This window comes from Arachis hypogaea, chromosome 17 (genome assembly GCF_003086295.3).
Source record: "Arachis hypogaea cultivar Tifrunner chromosome 17, arahy.Tifrunner.gnm2.J5K5, whole genome shotgun sequence".
In the NCBI taxonomy this organism is placed as follows: Eukaryota; Viridiplantae; Streptophyta; class Magnoliopsida; order Fabales; family Fabaceae; genus Arachis; species Arachis hypogaea.
This window is the reverse complement of record NC_092052.1, coordinates 46757929-46764179: the sequence shown is the minus strand read 5'-3', so window position 1 is coordinate 46764179 and position 6251 is coordinate 46757929. Positions and strand designations below refer to the sequence as shown.

Below are 6251 nucleotides of genomic sequence, written 5' to 3'. Positions count from 1 at the left end.
ATTTTTCTTCTGCTGTTTTTTTATTCCGTTTTCAATTTTTATATTTATTTTGTGACTCCACATGATCATGAACCTAAGAAAACATGAAAAACAATAAAAATAAGAATTAGATAAACATTGGGTTGCCTCTCAACAAGCGCTTCTTTAATGTCAATAGCTTGACAGTGGGCTCTCATAGAGCCTCACAGATGTGCAGAGCTTTGTTGAGACTCTCCAACACCAAACTTAGAGTTTGGATATGGGAGTTCAACACCAAACTTAGAGTTTGGTTGTGGCCTCCCAACACCAAACTTAGAGTTTGACTGTGGGGGCTCTGCTTGACTCTGCTTTGAGAGAAGCTTTTCATGCTTCCTCTCCATGGTTGCAGAGGGAGATCCTTGGGTTTTGAATACAAGGGAGTTCTCATTCCATTGAAGGACTATTTCACCTCTGTCAACATCAATCACAGCTCTTGCTGTGGCCAGGAAAGGTCTTCCTAGGATGATGGATTCATCCTCTTCCTTTCCAGTATCCAGGACTATGAAATCAGTAGGTATGTAAAGGCCCTCAACCTTTACTAATATATCTTCTACTTGTCCATAAGCCTGTCTTCTTGAGCTGTCTGCCATCTCTAGTGAGATTTTAGTAGCTTGCACCCCATAGATTCCCAGTTTCTCTATCACAGAGAGGGGCATGAGGTTTATTCCTGAACCAAGGTCACACAGAGCTTTAAAGATCATGGTGCCTATGGTACAGGGTATTATGAACTTTCCAGGATCCTGTCTCTTCTGAGGCAATGTCAGTTGATCCAGATCACTTAGTTCATTGATGAACAAGGGAGGTTCAACTTCCCAAGCATCAATGCCAAACAATTTGGCATTCAGCTTCATGATTGCACCAAGAAACTTGGCAGTTTGCTCTTCAGTGACATCCTCATTCTCTTCAGAAGAGGAATACTCATCCGAGCTCATGAAGGGCATAAGGAGGTTCAATGGAATCTCTATAGTCTCTAGATGAGTCTCAGAGTCCTTTGATTCCCGAGAGGGAAGCTCCTTATTGATCACTGGACGTCCCAGGAGGTCTTCCTCCTTGGGATTCACGTCCTCTCCTCTCCTCACAGGTTCGGCCATGGCGCTTATGTCAATGGCCTTGCACTCTCCTTTTGGGTTCTCTTCTGTATTGCTTGGGAGAGTACTAGGAGGGATTTCAGTGATCCTTTTACTCAGCTGGCCCACTTGTGCTTCCAGATTTCTAATGGAAGACCTTGTTTCATTCATGAAACTTACAGTGGCCTTAGATAGATCAGAGACTAGATTTGCTAAATTAGAAGCATTTTGTTCAGAGTTCTCTGTCTGTTTCTGAGTTGATGATGGAAAAGGCTTGCTATTGCTAAACCTGTTTCTTCCACCATTATTAAAGCCTTGTTGAGGCTTTTGATCCTTCCATGAGAAATTTGGATGATTTCTCCATGTTGAGTTATAGGTGTTTCCATAAGGTTCACCTAAGTAATTTACCTCTACTATTGCAGGGTTCTCAGGATCATAGGCTTCTTCTTCAGAAGGTGCCTCTTGAGTACTGTTGGATGCAGCTTGCATTCCATGCAGACTCTGAGAAATCATATTGACTTGCTGAGTCAATATTTTGTTCTGAGCCAATATGACATTCAGAGTATCAACCTCAAGAACTCCCTTCTTCATAGGCGTCCCATTACTCACAGGATTCCTTTCAGAAGTGTACATGAACTGGTTATTAGCAACCATGTCAATGAGTTCTTGAGCTTCTGCAGGCGTTTTCTTTAGGTGAATGGATCCACCTGCAGAGGTGTCCAGTGACATCTTTGATAGCTCAGATAAACCATCATAGAATATATCCAGGATGGTCCATTCTGAAAGCATGTTAGAAGGACACTTTTTGGTCAACTGTTTGTATCTTTCCCAAGCTTCATAGAGGGATTCACCTTCTTTCTGTCTGAAGGTTTGGACATCAGCTCTAAGCTTGCTCAGCTTTTGAGGAGGAAAGTACTTGGCTAAGAAAGCCGTGACCAGCTTATCCCAAGAGTTCAGGCTGTCTTTGGGTTGAGAATCCAACCATAATCTAGCTCTGTCTCTTACAGCAAAAGGGAAAAGCATGAGCCTGTAGACTTCAGGATCTATTCCATTAGTCTTAACAGTATCACATATCTGCAAGAATTCAGTCAAGAACTGAAAAGGATCTTCAGATGGAAGTCCATGAAACTTGCAGTTCTGCTGCATTAGAGAAACTAATTGAGGTTTCAGCTCAAAGTTGTTTGCTCCAATGGCAGGAATGGAGATGCTTCTTCCATGTAAATTGGAATTAGGTGCAGTAAAGTCACCAAGCATCCTCCTTGCATTATTATTATTTTCGGCTGCCATCTCCTCTGCCTGTTCGAAAATTTCTGAAAGGTTATCTCTGGATTGTTGTATTTTAACTTCTCTTAATTTTCTCTTCAGAATTCTTTCAGGTTCTGGATCTGCTTCCACAAGAATGTTCTTATCCTTGCTCCTGCTCATATGACAAGGAAGAATGGCCAGAAAAATGATAATAATAATAATAGAGATCCTTTATACCACAGTATAGGGATCCCTTTGTAAGTAGAAGAAGAGGGGGAGATAAAGGATGTGATGTAAAGGAAGAAACACAACTGTGAGGATTGGAATGTGAGATGAGATGTTAGGACATGAATGAATAAATAGAATGAGATGGGGGAGGAAAAATTTTCGAAAATTATTTTGAAAAAGAGTTAGTGAGTTTTGAAAATTGGTTTTTGAAAATTAGTTAGTATTTTTCGAAAATTTTTGAATTCAAAAATAAAAAATAAAAATAATTAGTTAATTAAAAAGAAATTTTTGAAAAAGGGAGAGATATTTTCGAAAATTAGAGAGAGAGAGAGTTAGTTAGGTAGTTTTGAAAAAGTTAAGAAACAAACAAAAAGTTAGTTAGTTAGTTGAAACAAATTTTGAAAAGATAAGAAGTTAGGAAGTTAGAAAAGATATTTTGAGAAGATATTTTTGAAAAGATATGATTGAAATTAGTTTTGAAAAAGATTTGATTTTTAAAATCTCAATTAATGACTTGGTTCATAAGAAATTACAAGATATGATTCTAGAACTTAAAGTTTGAATCTTTCTTAACAAGCAAGTAACAAACTTCAAATTTTTTAATCAAAACATTAATTGATTAGTTATTTTCGAAAATTTTATATAAAAATAAGAAAAAGATTTTTGAAAAATATTTTTGAAATTTTCGAAAATAGCTAATAATTTTGAAAAAGATTTGATTTTTGAAAAAGATTTTGAAAAAGATAAGATTTTCAAATTGAAAATTTGATTTGACTCATTGGCAACAACTTTGATTTTTAAAAATTTTTGAAAAAGTCAATCCAAATTTTCGAATTTGATGAGAGAAAAAGGGAAAGATATTTTTTTGATTTTTGAAATTTTTATGATGCAAGAGAAAAACACAAAAAAATGCAATGCATGAAATTTTTAGATCAAAACATGTGATGCATGCAAGAATGCTATGAATGTCAAGATGAATACCAAGAACACTTTGAATGTCATGATGAACATCAAGAACATATTTTTGAAAAATTTTTAATGCAAAGAAAACATGCAAGACACCAAACTTAGAATTCTTTAATGCTTAGACACTAAGAATTCAAGAATGCATATGAAAAACACTATACAACACAAAACAAACAAATCATCAAGATCAAACAAGAAGACTTACCAAGAACAACTTGAAGATCATGAAGAACACCATGAATGCATGAAATTTTCGAAAGAATTGCAAGATGTATATGCAAATGACACCAAACTTATGATATGACTCAAGACTCAAACAAGAAACACAAAATATTTTTGAAATTTTTTTTTTTTTGATTTTCTAATTTTTTGGATTTTTATTTTATATTTTTCGAAAAATTCTTTTGAAAAAGAAAATAAGGGTTCCAAAATTTTTAATATGAATTCCAGGAATCTTGCCATGTTAGTCTTAAAGCTCCAATCAAAGGGTCAGGCATGGCTTAATAGCCAGCCAAGCTTTAATCAAAATATGAGTGTAATTCAGACATGACAAGCCTAACATGCTCTATCCAAAAGAATTAGACATGGCTTTACAGCCAGCCAGGCTGCAACATATAATTACATGGGCTGGAGTGATTAGTTGAATACCAATCCCAAAGTAGTTTGGGTATGGCTTTACAGCCAGATATGATTCAACATATTTCATGAAACACTAGAATTCATTCTTAAAATTTTGAAGCCATAGAATAATTTATTTTTGAAAACATTTTTAATTTTTTTTCGAAAACAGATGAGAAAATTTTAGAAATATTTTTGAAAAATTTTTGAAAAGAAAATAAAATAAAAAGAAAATTACCTAATCTGAGCAACAAGATGAGCCGTCAGTTGTCCAAACTCAAACAATCCCCGGCAACGGCGCCAAAAACTTGGTGGACGAAATTGTGTTCCACGTTCTTTGTACTTGTGTGTGATTAACAATATATAATTGTATTGAATCCTCATTGTGGCTCTATGTGTGGACACAACTCCGCTCAACTAACCAGCAAGTGTACTGGGTCGTCCAAGTAATAAACCTTATGTGAGTAAGGGTCGATCCCACAGAGATTGTTGGCTTGAAGCAAGCTATGGTCACCTTGCAAATCTCAGTCAGGCGGATTTAAACATGATATTTCATTAGATTAAAATAAACAATAAAAGGGATAGAGATACTTATGTAGATTCATTGGCAGGGATTTCAGATAAGCGAATGGAGATGCTTTTCGTTCCTCTGAACCTCTGCTTTCTTGCTATCTTCATCCAATCAGTCTTACTCCTTTCCATGGCTGGCTGTATGCAAGGGCATCACCGTTGTCAGTGGCTACATCCCCTCCTCTCAGTGAATCTTATGCTCACGCACCCTGTCACGGCACGGCTATTCATCTGTCGGTTCCCGATCATGCTGGAATAGGATTCACCCTCCTTTTGCGTCTGTCACTAACGCCCAGCACTCGCGAGTTTGAAGCTCGTCACAGTCATTCAATCATTGAATCCTACTCAGAATACCACAGACAAGGTTTAGACCTTCCGGATTCTCTTGAATGCCGCCATCATTCTAGCTTACGCCACGAAGATTCTGGTTAGGAGATCTAAGAGATACTCATTCTAGCTTAATTCATGTAGAACAGAAGTGTTTGTCAGACACGCGTTCATAAGGGAGAAGGATGATGAGCGTCACACATAAAAACATACTAAAAACAATGTCAAAAAGTAACTAGATCCTACTAAAAACATACTAAAAGTAACTAGATCCTACTAAAAACATACTAAAAACAATGTCAAAAAGCGTATAAATTATCCGCTCATCAATCAGCTCGGGCATTCTATGTGTCGGACTTCATTTTCTCTGATTTGTCCGAGCTGTTTTCTGTTTTTGTCCAAGGTCCCCCGAATTGTCCGAGATGTTCTCTGGTTTTGTCCAGGGTCCCCCGAATTATTCGAGCTGTCCTATGTAGGATTCTTCCAGCTAAGTTTGTTTTCTGTAGGATGCCTTTTATGGGCTCTTCTATCTTTTGATAGTTTAGTTTGGCCCCTTGTAGAGCATTACTAATGAACTAGACGGGTTGTTGCCCACTTTCGTCTTCTCTGACTAGTGCTAAGGCTGTTGCCCAACTTTCCACTGCGAGGTATAATATGAGTTCTTCACTTTCCCATGGTATGGTAAGCATGGGTGGTTGCCCCAAGAATTTTTTGAAATCTTGGAAGGCTTGTTTGCACTTCGTTGTCCTTTTCAAACATTTATTATATAAACATGGGTGATTTGGAGATCGAACCTCCTGCGAATCCTCCATTTATTATATAAACATGTCTCTTGGGGGGGTGAGGTAGACGTTCAACTTGTCCGACCTCTTTGGTGTGAGGTAGATGTTCCACTCGTCCGACCTCTTCGGTGTGTGGTGGACCTTCAACTCGCCCGACCTCTTTGGTGTGAGGTGGACCTTCAACTCGTCCGACCTCTTTGTTGTGAGGTGGACCTTCAAATCGTCCGACCTCTTTGGTGTGAGGTGGACCTTCAACTCGCCCGACCTCTTTGGTGTGAGGTGGACCTTCACTCGTCCGACTTCTTTGTTGTGAGGTGGACCTTCAACTTGTCCGACCTCTTTGTTGTAAGGTGGACCTTCACTCGTCCCACCTCTTTATTGTGAGGTGGACCTTCAACTCGTCCGACCTCTTTGGTGTGAGGTGGACCTT

At 38.0% G+C, this 6251-nt stretch overlaps 1 non-coding gene across 1 annotated transcript; it reads left to right on the top strand.

Moving 5' to 3' along the window:
* Positions 1–1868: 1868 nt before the first annotated feature.
* On the top strand, positions 1869–1976 carry LOC112767496 (small nucleolar RNA R71). The gene has a single exon (XR_003184940.1). It is a non-coding gene; the product is annotated as a small nucleolar RNA R71 (small nucleolar RNA).
* The last annotated feature ends 4275 nt before the right edge of the window (positions 1977–6251 follow it).